The sequence below is a fragment of the Aythya ferina genome (assembly GCF_964211825.1).
Source record: "Aythya ferina genome assembly, chromosome: 2".
Classification (NCBI taxonomy): domain Eukaryota; kingdom Metazoa; phylum Chordata; class Aves; order Anseriformes; family Anatidae; genus Aythya; species Aythya ferina.
This window is the reverse complement of record NC_140297.1, coordinates 69,987,105-70,001,192: the sequence shown is the minus strand read 5'-3', so window position 1 is coordinate 70,001,192 and position 14,088 is coordinate 69,987,105. Positions and strand designations below refer to the sequence as shown.

The following is a 14,088-nucleotide window of genomic DNA, read 5'->3' as shown; positions in this document are numbered from 1 at the left end:
CTTTTTCAATTCCCTGCAGCTCTGAGGAAGCTCCAAATTATAAGAGGACTCCTAAGGGAATGGCACATAATCAGCCCTGCTGAAAACATGTTGAATAGCGCTAAATAAATCCCAGTTCTAATTATGTTACTGAGACTGCATGGGGACTGTACATCTGGAAGTACCCCCCCCCCCCCCCCCAAAAAAAAAAAAAAAAAAAAAAAAAGTCCTGTGGTATTTTCAGTAAAGCAAAGTCAGCTACTCAGATGTCCATGGTAGTTCTGCATCCATCCTTCCATCTCCAGGAAGGAACCATGAGGGTCCCCTCACAGCACAGGATTATCCCTCATTTAATCACTGCTTATTTAATCTGTCCAACTCCTCTTCAGTCTATGGGGCATCTTCCTGGGCTGGTATGAGAACCAGAGTTCCTGAATCTGATGGGAACAGCTCACCCACTACAACCTTCAGCTGCTTTCAGAAACAAAAATAACATTTTTCCAAGTACTGAGGGTGTAGAAATGGTAGAATTAACTTGAGCTTCCACCTGTAAATACAGAGGGTAGTGCTTTTGCATTGTTCAACTAAATGAGAGCTTTGCCACTGGCTTGTCTGGGGCTGTATTTCAACTATAGTGCCTCATGACACCTGCAAGCATTGCAACAATTTGCACAAAATGCTAGGCACCCTGTACAGTATCTTCTATATAAAATATATATATATATTTTTTTTGGTTTGGTTTTGACTCAGGAAGTATAGTTCCCTATCCTGACACAACAGGCATCTTTCTGAGTAACCCTTTCCACAACTGTGATGATTGTAAGGTGCAAAGCCATGCTACCTGGACCAGGCCTCGCTGTTGTGAGCTGACTCCGCTATTTGACAGTTCTAAAAATATAGCCTTTTGTTTAGCCTTCTGAATTTATTTATGCTTCTGTGGTTTTCATCAGGGACCCTGAAGAAACATACCAGTGGCCATGTATTACCAATAGCTAGAAAAAAAACTATTTAGAACTATTTGCATTCCACTTTATTTCTCCTACTTTCTGCTTCTGATATTTGATTAGTTGGCTGTCAGAAGAAAAGGTGACATACTAATTACTTTTGTAATTGTTATACTGGTATAGCACTGACAGTCAATATTACTGTGGGCTGCAGTCAGGTTTTAGTATTGTTATGTATTACTATGCATCAGTGATTCTTGATGATATATGGAATGAACATTACTGTGTTTTTTTGTTTGTTTGTTTTTTAACTTCCCAAGTAGGTCTGAAATCACCCTGAGAATGTAAGTGCTAATTATGTAGACCACAGAGACAAATTCTGTACTCTTTCTTGAAATGCACCTATTAGAATACAGTAGAAGCCAGAAAATTTTGTATGGTACATTATAGCTCTGCGTAGTGTTAATAAGAGCTTGTGGAGAGTATTAAATATTACTAAAACTTATGGGAGAAAAGACATTTAAATTTCTCTGTTCTGTGGGATACATATAACTATTCTTTGATAAAATTCTTCTTTAATGTTGTGCATAAGCAATCAGGTCTTTGAAGTAGTAAGGAAAAAGTAAGGAATTAAATTTTCTGTCCTTTGATTCCCTGAAAATTTGGATAATTTATCTTAGAACTTTATTAAAAAGAGGATTTTTGTTTGTCAGGTTTTCTTTTTCTATGTCCATGTTTTTTTGTGACTCATTAAATATTTTTATTAATAAATATTCCCAATTTGTGACCCATTAAATATTCCCTTTCCTTAGTCTCAGAATTTACCTCTGGTATTAAGACTGATTTGACTTGTTTGAAAACATTATAGCTTAGTAAGACTGATACATTTCTATGAAAAATGACCTGGATGCCTTCCCTAATTTTACTTTCACCACTTTAAATGATGATATACTGGTAAGCATTTGATAACAAAGAAGTAGACTTCTGTTTGTTGGTCTGTGCTTAGAAAACACCCAAATATGATCAATTTCATTTGTCATTAATTTTGTCTAACTGTATATTCCGCAGCACTAGTACAAAGCACAAGAGTCACAAATCACTAGAAGTATCTTGATTTGTATTCTGTACTCTCCAAAAGATCACACTGGACAAAATGGAACCTTTTCTTCACATGCAGAGTGTGGATACTATATTGTGCTCTTCTCTTTCCAGCATTTCCTGGGCTTTGAGTAGAAAAAGCAAGCTGGACCCTTTGAGTCTCAACTACCCCGAATGCCACTCTGGTCAGTCCTAGAACATCTTTCCTGTTGATATTTTATGTAGTTCTGTTTGAATGTATGCCTCATTAAGCAACAAAGCTCCTGAGTGGTTCTCAGATATTAGTATTCCAAGTGGAAACCTGAGGCATTCACTGCTTCTCCTGTGGCTGTTTTTACTGATGAAAGCCATAGTTAAATCTATGGTACAGTAATGTACTAAGGCCCCTGCAAAGTTCAGAGTTGCTCTGTGGTAACCACACCTCAAATAGAAGAGGAGAGCAAGAAGAGGAAAGGCTTGGATGAAACAAAAGGTGCCCAGGCAAGTCTTGTTTGTTAACAGTGCTGCTAACCTACAAGAAGTACAGTACAACCAAGTACTTTAAAAGCACTGCATTGATTTTAAACCTTTTGAGCAAGGGATTGTTAGTGTTTGGTGGGCTGTAGCCATGGGTCTGTCTTTCCTTCCTCTTGCTGATGCGTTCTTTCACAGCCAAGCTGAACCAAGGGAAAGCCATGGGACTACCCTTACAGGTCACCCCCTCAAAGTCTCTTCTCCTTCAGCTTGCCAGCATATAGGTTCCTTTTCCTCTCAGGCTTATGAAGAAACTCAGGTGACATGTGCCATTCCTTTCCCAGCATCTCAACATGGAGGGGGCAGGATTGGAAAAGAGTTAGGGGGAAAAAGGACAAGGATATTAGAGGCATGGAGCAGCTTCGGCTGGAGGAATGGTGAAATAAGCCAGGGTGCTTGAGCACACAATAGAGAGGGAAGCAGGGAGAGGCATGGAAAAATACAGATCTGCGGCTCAATACGGGAGATAGGGCTTAATAGATGAAGCCAGAGTGGCTGCTTCAATCAAACAAAAAACAGTGGTTCCTCACAACAGAAGCAGCAATGCACTGAAACTGCTTGTTGCAGGTTGCTGTGAGTGCTAAAAGTTTGTTTGAGAACTGCGTAAGTTTATAGATGATTATGACAGACACAGAAACTTGTTGAAGTGTGGATTGATAAAATGTGGGAGAGTATTTTGGGAAAGTACACTTATAAGCAGCTTTTCATATTAAATGCTTATGTCTGCATCCATTTTTGGTCATTGTCAGGTACAGGATGCTGGGCTAAATGGACCTGTGGTCTGATGCATCCTTGTTATCCTTAGTCTCTGGTACCACCATGACTTCATATAAATATCTTCAGTCATAGAAGGTCTATAAAATATCTGTGGAGTTGCTCAAAAATGTTTTCAAAACTGGTCTGCTTTTGAGTGTAGTCTATGCCACAAACCAAGACACTTTCCTAGACTAATAGCATCTTACTTTAACCACGGTCCGGGCTATCAGAAAGGGCCCCATACTGTTATCCACTTTGTTAAACAGAAGTTGGTTTTATATTTAGCAGTGCGTGGAGTGTACAGGTGAAACAAATCACTCCTATAAACTCAGAAATATGGAGAGGTCCTGTTGAAAACTGGCAAGAACGGTTGAATGCAAGATTAATATGCAGTCCAAAGTTTTATGTTTCCCACAACTTTTATTGATGATTTGGAAAGTAATTAAAAAGAAAAAAAAGGAAAAACAGGGTTCCTTGTATAGATCAGACTGAAATTCTTGTGTAACCATTCTTAAAAGAAGAAAATAATTTGTCTGGGAGGAAAGCTCTTTAACTGGTTTCTGTTTGAGGAGCAAGAGGTTTAAAAGCTTCCTGTCATCACTTTCGTGTTGATTATTGAAGAATTCTCAAAATAAGCACAGAGTTCATAAGTAGAACATTTGTGCTTCTTAGAGGTTTCTCCACACTATAAACTCAACCTGGACAATAGGGAAGGAGCAGCAATCTTTTGTTTTCTCCCATTTTTGGCCTTGAATCTGACTTGAAACTTTTGAATATGTGACTCTCATTGCATTTATTATGAAGGTGGGACAGTATACATCTTTGATCTGAGAATTCTTTGATTTGGAGAGCAGTTGGCATCAAGAACTATGTCAAAGTTCAGGGACTGTATAGTCTGTGAGCACAGAAATAGCCTGTAAGTATGTGGTGTGTTGTAGGATGCTTTGATGTTTGAAGATCGTCCCTGTGAAGGGTTATGCTTTACTCATCCCCATTTCCTCTCTTTTGTCACTTCCTAAACAGTACAAGTGACTGTCTTGTATTGTCTTGTACATCACTCTCAGCTGCTTTGGAACTGACCCTTCTGAAGACATGCTTTCTGGGGCCTGGGGAGCTTCTTATCTGTGAGAAATCTTTCAACAGGATGTAAAATTTGCACAGAACAGAAAACCAAAATGTCTTCTCTCCTCCCACAACCAATGAGAGGTGAAGTTATAATTCAATTGCTAGTCTTAATTGTGATTTCTCTTCTATTACTATGCTAGGTTGCAAAATCACTACTGCCTGACCGCAAAGGGAAAGTTCTGACCAAAATACGAATCTTGAGCATGTCAACTAAAGGGTGTGAAAAATTGTATCCTGTAAGGTCCAATGCTTTGTATTGATCTTACAGAAGAGAAAAATCTCATGGGTCAAAATTGAAGTGATATGGACAAGCAAAATCAATAATAATTTTTAAAATATACTTTTTTCCTTTTTTTTTTTTTTTACTAATTCATGAAAAAATACAAGAGCATCATAAGACTTGCACACTATTGATGTTTTAAAGATTGCTGCTGCATTATTTTTAAATTAATTATGTTTTGAAAAATATTTTTTTGCTAACATCCAGTTGGCAGAATCCTCTTTGAATAGGTATTTACAAAGCTGAAGTCAAGTATATCTATCAGAATAGATCTGGTTTCTGTTGTGGCAGAGCTAGTGCAATATTTTTTGATGCCATGTACACATGAAAAAAATGTAGTCCTCCTTCCTTTCTTCAGTAACAGTCATAATTGCCTGTGACAGGGTAGAAGGACCTCTGACATTGTGTGGTGAACCTCACTGGGAGGTTGCTGACTTCTGCTGTCTCTGTCTCCTTTCTCCATGCTCTCTGAAGGAGAAAGCAGAAGGTAACAAATACCTGTGCCTTAGATGCCCCATTCTGAGTCTGGTGAAATAACACAGTCCCATCTTCATCACCATGTAAAATAAAATTAGCTGACCAAACTGGGCAAATACCTTCTTTTCTACTGGTGCTCACAGGAAGGCTAAGTCATAGAGGAGGAGTCTACCTAGCCAGGTACTCTCATGAGGGTTGTAGTTATTAAAGCAGTAATCTCCAGAAGTTTTCTGAGAGGATGTCCCTCAGAAATGATTTTTGCTGCCAGAATCCTGCCCATATTGACTGGATGCTTGTGCTGACTCTTACTGATTCCTAGTCCATTTAAACTTGGAAGGATACAGTATTTTCTTTGTTTTTTGTAAAGGGATCCTCTGAGCTGGAATTTTTGAAAAGTTTCCCATCACTGAATTAATGGAAGCAGATTTAGAGTAAAGCTGATTGCTTGGGAAACCCTGAGTCACTGGGGCTTGATCAGATATCTGGCCAGTAGGTATAGGATTGGAGGCTCAGTGCCCTATCTGCTCTGAAACAGAGTCAAAATCAAGGAGGAATCTCCTGGCTTGAAATTATTGCAGAGCTTCACTGAATCCTGGAGGCTCATTTCCATTTGATCTAACATTTTTTCAGGAGAACCATTTAATGCACCTTTACCTTGTTGCCTCCCTAATTATTTATTTTTTTCCAGCACATAGAAATTTACTAGAGAACTGCTTAGTTTTGTTTGCTTTTTTGTGTTCCTCTCAGAAAAATAAGACTCTTGTGGATTTCTGCCATGTGCAAATAAACCTCTACAAATTGAAGAGGTCTCTCAGCAGTGATTTCTATGACACCCACTCATCAGTGTTCACCTTCTTGAATACCTCTGTGCTGGCATGATTGCATTAGTGTATTTGCTGATGACTAAAATGGAGGACATCATTGTAAAACATGTGCCAGAAATAAATTTCTGCTGGCAGGCACCCTGGAGACTGAGATCATTCACTTAAAAATATATATATATATATACACATATAAGCCAGATTTAAATTATTTTTGTAAAAAGCTCAGGAAAATGCTTCATTTCAGTTTTCTACTCAGTAAATGCTCCTAGTATTTTGTTTCTTCCTACATCTTTTTCTGTGGCCTCTTACTGGAAGAGACCACTTGCTTGAAGAGGAATCAAAATGTATGTTGTGTATAGAACACAATGACTTTTTTCATTGGCAAAATTGTGGCTTGTCATTAAATATTATTAGATAGAGTCACAAAAATGTGCTCTGTGCTGAATAGACAACTGGGGAAAATGTCACCCCTAAGTGTGTGTGTTTTTTTTCCTTTTTTTTTTTTTTTTTTTTTTTTTTTTTTTTCCAAAGCATGTTATCAAGAGCCTATTGCCACAAAAATCACAACTCTAAAAGAGCTTACTTTAAAGATTCCACAATTATGCAATCAGTTAATCCAGGAACTTCAAAAGCCATCTTTACCAGAGTCTCCAGACATGACTTCAGGTGAAGAGTTATACTAGTGTAGCTCATGGCAGAATCAAACACAAAGTATATATAAACCTCTGTCTATAAGCATTTAAAAAGTGCAATGGGAAGTGGATGGAAGGAGTGTAACAGAGCAGATTGAAGTGGAGAAAGAAAAACAATAGGTACAAATTTCTACCAGTTTCCTCAGGCATCCATAGCAGCTGCTTAATGATACATGTATCATTATATCTTGGAGTAGTTGGAGGGCAGAAGCAGACTTGATTACACTACAGACAATTGTTTCACAATAATTCTGGACCATTTTTCATTAGCAGTCTCCCCTCACAGCAAAACGAGGGATAATTTAAAAAAAAAAAAAATCTTATACCTCTAGAAGGTTGTCCAACAGTTAAAGATTTTTAATAATTCATCATGCGAAACATCTTGAGCTAAATACTAAATTTCCTAGCAATAACAGCAAAAGATGAATGAAAGGAGCTGAGGTTAACTTGCTCTGATAGAAACAAAAGAGTAAATAAAAAGAATGATGCTATCACTTTTCCATGATTTATCAGTACATTTTTATTATGCCCTCTACTTTGACATGTTTTGTCACTCAGTCAGTTGAGCCAAACCAGTTCATTCTAAGCAAGCTGATTAAGTAACTGATTAAAATGAAGCAGCAGATGTGTCTGCCTATAATCATTTACCATCACACAAGGAATAGGTGGTAGGTCTTAGTGGGAAGTGCAGCTGCTGACACCAACTTTTAGGAAAGATAAGGACTTTGGTTTTGATCACCTGGCCTAGTTTATAAAGGTTGCAAGATGTTTTGAATATGGTGGTCCAAGCAATAATCTTTTTGGCAATTGCAATGTTTTCTTGCTTTTGGACTGCCTTTAGAAAGAGATGACTTATTCATAGCAACATTTAGATGTGGGACTCCTGGCTTCATTGGGTGTAACGTACCATTTGTTAGCAAGAGTTCTTCATTGGAGGTGAAGCGTTGGTACTTTATTTTAGGTCCACTTCCTAAGACACAGTGTGATTGTTCTGCAGGACAATTAAAGGTGATTAAGACCTCAGTTTTAGGCTCTTAAACTGCTTAAAGTTATGTGGCTGAAAATTGCAGGTCCTGTTCAATGATTGTTTAGGGGATTTCAGGGAAAAATGAGGGGGTGGCGGCAGATGAGGTGTGAGGAGCCCTTTCAGCAGCAGTAAAAGCAGTTACCTGCCACCCCAGCGATGGGCAGCACCTCCTGCAGGAGTCAGAGCTGGAATACAAGGTCAAGAAGAAAGACCTGCCACCCCAGACTTGCTGTTCATGTTGCTGAGAGGAAGGCAAAGTTGCTGGTTTGGTGACTCCAGGGTCCCCTCAAGAAATAGCTTTCTGACCCCTCTCAGAGGTGGGAGCTGGCTTGGCTTTCCAGCACAGACAAAGCAAGTAATGGTGGTAGTGGTGGTCTGTGTCATTTTGTTTCTATAGCATAATTTGGCTGTCTGAGGATGCAGCTGGATACCTAGGATTTACCAAAGCATATTAGAGAAGTGAAATGACTGGGAGTGGGATCAAGGCACCTAAAACAACTTTTGTGATTTTCAACGCTCCATGAGTGGTCTGTCTGCTTGCCTGCCATGGTGGGTACTTAGGTAAAACAGGCTCTCCCTGTAAGATGTTTGGAATACTGCTGCGATGAGTTAGCATACAAGGTATCTGCTTTTTTGAAATGCTGAACTTTGGGAAGCCAAAACAAGAGGCTGCTGCTGTTTGGGATCCCAGTGTAGAACATCCTCATAGGCAGTAATGAGACTAGGAGCTGTGTTTCCAAGACCTAGTCTTATGAACAGAACAACATGAAGCGGATATCCACATGGCATATATTCTAAATTCTGATTTTTCATTGTTGTGTAGAAAATGCATTTTTTTATTTCCTCTATAGGGCCACAGATTTTGAAAATATACAAAAAGTCTTATAATCCTTACACAAAGAATCCTTAAAATATTGAAATTAGATGGCATATACTAAATGCACTCATATTCCTTGCTTCATCCTAGTTATTGATGGAATTAACAAAGCACTTCCACATATAAAGCCACAGAAACCTGTGGTGGTTCCGCTCAAGTGGGCAGCCGAGCTCCACCACAACCACTCTCTCACTCCCCCCTCCAAAGAGAAACGGGGAGAAAATACGATGAAAAGGGCTCAAAGGTTGAGATAAGGACAAGGAGATCACACAGTAATTATTGTAACGGGCAAAACAGACTTTGGCATAGGGAGACAGTCAGATGTATTGCTTATTACTAACAAGCTAGAGAAGTGAGAAACAGAGGAAGGAAACCAAAAGCACCTTCCCCTCCATCCACTCTCTTCCACCTCCTCCCCCCAAGTGGCGTAGGGGAATGGGGGAATGGGGGTTATGGTTAGTATACAGCGCTTCTCTGCCGCTCCTTCTCGGTCACTCTCGTCCCCTGTGCTGTGGGGTCCCACCCACGGGATGCAGTCCTTGATGAACTGATCTGGCATGGGCTTCCCACAGGCAGCAGCTCTTCCAGAACTGCTCCAGATATGGGTCCGTACCACGGGGTCCATCCTTCAGGAGAAAACTGCTCCTACCTTGGTCCCCCATGGGCAGCAGCTCCTGCCAGGTCACCTGCTCCTGCGTGGTCTCCTCTCCACGGGCTACAGGTCCGGCCTGGAATCTGCTCCGGCAGGGGTCTTCCACAGGCAGCAGCCTCTGTCAGGGCAGGTCCACCTGCTCCACCGTGGTCTACTCCATGGGTTGCAGCGTGGAACCCTGTTCCACTGTGGTACTCCATGGGCTGCAGGGGGATATCCTGCTTCACCATGGTCCTCACCAAAGGCCGCAGGGGATTTCTGTTCTGATGCCTGAAGCACCTCTCCCCCTCCTTCTTCACTGACCTTGGCGCCTGCAAGGCTGTTTCTCACTCCTCTCACTCTCCCAGCTGCTGTGTGTGGTGCAGCGTTTTTTTCCCTGTCTTAATTATGCTCTCACAGAGGTGCAAAACAACATCACTTATTGTCTCAGCTCTGGTCAACTCTGGGGCCCTTACCAAACATGGGGCAGCTTCTAGATCCTTCTCACAGAAACCACCCCTATGGCCCCCTGCTACTAAAACCTTGCCACGTAAACCCACTACAAAACCTTATAAGCATTTTTTAAAATGATGGTTTAGCAACTCATTTTTCAATCAAATAGGTTTTGAAATATTGGATCCTGTACTGGGCATTGCAGTTCAGACACTTCGTTAAACTTACTCTGTTCATCGTTGTCTTATTTGAAGAGTCTAATTTCAGTAGATTTTTCAGAGAAAATGAAGATAGCTGTTAACTACAGAACACAACAAACTGTAAAACATCTTGCCGTTTTCACTTTGTCATTGCCCTGACAATTGACTCTGTTGCTTCTCTTGCCCAGTGAGTTATAGCTTTAGTAAAGCATTGCCATGTGCAAGTCAGCAGCCCTCTGCTAGCAATGCAGAATGACAATTGTTATCTGTTATCTATAGCCTGACATCTTCAGTAAAGACTGGAAGGTTTGGTTGGTAGGGTTTGTCAAGAGATACAATATAAAATATTGAAATATGGAATAAGAGCAGAGCAGAGAACCCATGTCATGTTAAATATTACCACAGTAATTTCTAGGAGACTAATTATTCACAGTAGATAACTAAATTTTAAATCTCTATTACAAATGGGGGATTGAATGTGAGTTTCCTTGGAAAGCATTTCTGAAATCTGCTACTTCAATAGCTAATGCATAAGGAAAATGGTAGATGTGTCAGAGGCTTTGGAAGATGGGAGGTTAAAGGATGAAGGGACAATAACTCCTAGATTCATTTGCTCTGCAAGTCCTGAAAAGATGTATTTACATTGTAAAATTCCTGATAGACATTTGTTTTTATATAGTCTGATATTGAAAGCATTCTGATACAATAATTCCTTATGCTATTGCTAACTTGAGAAAAGACGAAGGGACAGACATCAGAAGAGGAGCATCGAAGACAAGCTTGAGAGTGCTTTGCTGGATTTTCAAAGAATGGCAAGAATCAGGTAATTCCTAAAACTCCTTTTGGCTGCCTTTTGGATGCAAAGTCCCTTCTGCAATATTAAGAATTCCTGCTAATGCCCCTGTGAAATCATGCCTCCTATTTCTCGAAATAGCACATAATGGGTAGGCTATGCCCTGAGGAGATATTTCACCCTGTACTTTCTATTATGAGTCATTTAGTGAAAGAAGTGGAAAGGTAGTAAATAGTGCCTATGAAAAGAAGTTCTCTGAAATAATCTTTTTCCTTTTCTTTCTTTCCTTCTTTCTTTCTTTCCTTCTTTCTTTTTCTTTCTTTCTTTCTTTCTTTCTTTCTTTCTTTCTTTCTTTCTTTCTTTCTTTCTTTCTTTCTTTCTTTCTTTCTTTCTTTTTCCTTCCTTCCTTCCTTCCTTCCTTCCTTCCTTCCTTCCTTCCTTCCTTCCTTCCTTCCTTCCTTCCTTCCTTCCTTCCTTCCTTCCTTCCTTCCTTCCTTCCTTCCTTCCTTCTTTCCTTCTTTCCTTCTTTCCTTCTTTCCTTCTTTCTTAGTTCTTGCACCATTTCTTGCTTCTGTTCTGTAGGTAGGTTGCTTCTCATCCTTATGGATGCTTTTGGCTGTTTTTATTTGTTACTAAGTAGATTGTAATAAGTAGATGATGCAGTGTGGCACAAACTGAATGTCTGTCCATAGTTTTCTTATTATGACCCTTGCTTGCTTGCTTTGTTTATTATTTCAGCTGTTGGCATTTGCCATATAAACATATGGAGACTTACAAACTCGAGAGAACATACTAGACAACTGAGAACAGAGCACATTCCTGAAGAAAAGGGGATATACTATATACACCAGGGTGACTGAACTCGCCTCTCTGGATGGAAGGATTTCAGCCAGGTCATTAGCAAAACTGCCTTAAAGAAGCTCTTGATTCTTTATGGAAGAAGTAAAAGGGGAAACAGTGTTCAGAGCATACCAGGAAGGTATCACAATTGCCCTTCTGGTGCCTGTGCATTGCAAGAAGAAATAAACATAGCAAGGTTATCTCTGATAAAGTGCATTGTCATAAATGTGGTTCCAACTCTCGGAGTTGTTGGGGAGTACTGAAGAATGTTTATGGTATGTGGTAATTGCCTTAATCATGACGTAACTGTGGATTGGGTGGAGGAGAGATGGATTTGTTTTGTATTGCAGCAAGTTTGTATATTATATTATTCTTTGCCATAAAAATTAAAATGCTTCATTTGCTTTTTTTATCAATGTCCACAGTGATCTGTACAACTGGCAAAGATCAAAACTGGTATCTTTGCTTAGTTAGTGATCATTATGACACTCTAAAGTTTCTGTATTATGATGGTTGAGGGTCTTGTTACTGAAAAATGCATTTGCATAGTTGATTAGATGGACTTTATGCGATAGATCACAGATTCCTGTTGTTTTTGGCCAGTGATTAATCTACGTTTAGGCTGCAGAAGCTGAATTGGTTTGATTGAAGCCGATGGTCTCAGCAGATTTTGATGGATTTTCAAGTAGTCTGCACAGGCAGACTAACAGGCAGGATGAACCTGTATGTGCTACTGTTTATGTGAATATGTTGGACATGACTGTAGCAGGTTAGTTTTAGGTAATATACATGTACTCTCTGCAGCCTAGCCTTGTGCAATAAGTCTTAGAAAGCACTGAGTTAACTGCATGCATCACACAGTCACTGTGTTTGCACAGTAGAGTTGATGTTTCTGGACCTGGCTTGTTGCTCATGCATTTCATGTTAAGACCGGTGAATCCTAACATACCATATATATTTTATTGCACAGTGCAACTAAAGCAGAACTATTTGTGTCCACAAAATCATGAACGGAAATGTAGCAATGTTTGTCCAAAGTAAGGAAGTATCTCTTGTCTGCCTTTTGCCTACATCTAGAGCATAAGCAGTAGATTGTTACATGAAAGAATGAACTATTAGGGAAACTGCTGAATAGAAATTTGCACTGTTTTACTAGTGAAGTGATTCTATGTGCTGAAATGTTGCCGATTATTAACTTGTTGATGCTATCATGCAACAGAGGATTGGTGAGTTTTTCTAGGAAATCACTGTTTCGGGTAGTCTTGAGATTAGTAAAGTGAATACGGTAATTCTGTTTCCTTGCAATTTTAATATGTGTTTTCAGAGAGCTTGCTTAGAGTTTACCTGCAGTAAAGCAACTGTTGATATCTGTGTCATACAAGCAGTACTTACTGGTAGCCATTCATTTTAATTTTGTTTGTGCTTTTAGTGTGTATTCATTTTCATTTAAAAGTGTCAACAAAAATGTAAAGTACAGTATGGAACAGAAGAATACAGTAAAATAAATACAAAAGCAGAAACAGCTCTCAGATTTCTTGGGTTTGTGTATGGCATGATTTGCAGTACAACACAACAGTTCTTCCATTTCGTAGTCCGTCAGAGTTGCAGGACCAAGTAGTACTTCACAGTCTAGAATAGGTGGTTGCTACAGCAATAGAGTATGGGGATGCATTTAACAGGGAAAAGAAGGGCATAGAATCCAGAGGGTGGGCAATGAAAAGGGAGATAAAAGTTCTGATCTTAGAATAGCCTCATGTATTTCCATCTGAGTATGGTGTAGAGATTCTCTCCCATCCTAATGTAGCTGGCATTTTTGAAGTTGCCAGTAATTCTGGGACTTCTGTCAGTAAAAAGTCAAGTCTGTCAGTAAAAAGTCAAGACTTGTAATTTCTCATCACAGTCAAAAATATGTCATTCCAGTAAAGGACAAGCAAAGGAAAAGCAAGACACAAGAAGAAGAATACAAGAAGCAAGGACTCTTCATTGTCTGGCTGGGAAATCTAATGTTCTTGCTCAGCCAGTCCTGCCTATCATGACTTGTGTAAGTTTGCAGATCTGGGTCTCTCCATTTGGGAATCAAATTCAATTTCATAATTAAAGGATCCGTATATATTATTGCATAGTGAGGAACTAGTGCTTGGTGGGGAAGATGAAAGTGGAAGTTCTTATCTAATCCCTTTTCTAGCTATTTTATAGCTAGCTATTGAGGCCAGACTATGTGACACTGGTGTCACATTTATTGTGACAATCCTTGCAATTATATATGAAACCAACCTGTGATATCCTTATTTGTAGTGAGGAGCTCTTAGTCAAACACAAAGTCTCAATAGTGAGAAAATACAAAGTGTGCTGTGAACCAAAATAACATTTCCAACATTTTTTCCCCTGTATTCTGGGCATTCAAGAGACTGTTAGTAATTTGTTTAACAGTCCACACAGATTAGAGGACAGAAAAATGAAAGTATCTCAGAGCTCTTTGCTTTAACAATCATGTACTTCAGAGCATTACTACACAGAAAAAAAACCATCACAGAGCAGTAAAATAAGTTTTCTGAGAAAGATGTCCTTTGGTCATACAG

At 39.4% G+C, this 14,088-nt stretch overlaps 1 long non-coding RNA gene across 3 annotated transcripts in view; it reads left to right on the top strand.

Moving 5' to 3' along the window:
• Window positions 1–12,998, top strand: part of LOC311431112 — a 52,162-nt gene extending 39,164 nt beyond the window's left edge. The window contains exons 7-9 of one of the 3 annotated variants that reach the window (XR_014689250.1): window positions 2,136–2,206; window positions 10,616–10,699; window positions 11,408–12,998. This is a non-coding gene — a long non-coding RNA (uncharacterized lncRNA). Of the gene's footprint in view, window positions 1–2,135; window positions 2,207–10,555; window positions 10,700–11,407 lie in introns of all 3 variants that reach the window. The other 2 variants (XR_014689251.1, XR_014689252.1) reach the window with 2 other exon arrangements.
• The last annotated feature ends 1,090 nt before the right edge of the window (window positions 12,999–14,088 follow it).